Raw genomic sequence first — 746 nt, forward strand, 5'->3', positions numbered from 1 at the left:
ACTAGGATGTGAGACAGACTGAGCTGGCTCCACATTCCCCCACTGCCCCACCTCTGGCCAAGCTGTCCGCTCCGCCGGCACCCTCCATGTGCGGCACCAGCACCCTCCATGGCACTCCTTTTGTGGTGACCTCCTTTGTGTGACATTGCAGGTGCACATGTATTCATCACAGGGTTTCTTGCTGCCTAAGGAGAGAACTGGGAACATGTGGCCCAATAAATTTACTTGCTTCTTTATCCTTTTCAATATTTCTTATGCATGTATTTTATTTTTTGAATCATTTGAATGTTTTATATTTTTAAATTTTAGATTATGGGGAGGGGGCTTCTTCCTAAAGTGTTCAGCCCATTCATTCTGTCTTTCCCTCTCTCTTCCACTCTGCATAGAAATCAATGGAAAAATATACTCAGGTGAGGATTAACAAAAGGAAAAACAATACAAGAAAAAGAATCAGGTGAACTTAATAGCATATTTTAACTCATTGTATATCTAAAATACTATTGTTTTGCCCTAACTGGTTTGGCTCAGTAGATAGAGCATCGACCTACGGACGGAAGTGCCGGAAGCCAGTCCACCCTTGCTGCTTGACACAGTCGCTGCAGCGAAGAAACATCTGCACAGCTCATGTTTCAAGGGACCTGGCGTATCTGGCATACTGTTCTTTCTTTTCTTAATATATATTTTATTGATTTTTTTACAGAGAAGAAGGGAGAAGGATAGAGAGTTAGAAACATAGATGATGTCTC

This window comes from Myotis davidii, unplaced genomic scaffold (genome assembly GCF_000327345.1).
Source record: "Myotis davidii unplaced genomic scaffold, ASM32734v1 scaffold169, whole genome shotgun sequence".
Classification (NCBI taxonomy): domain Eukaryota; kingdom Metazoa; phylum Chordata; class Mammalia; order Chiroptera; family Vespertilionidae; genus Myotis; species Myotis davidii.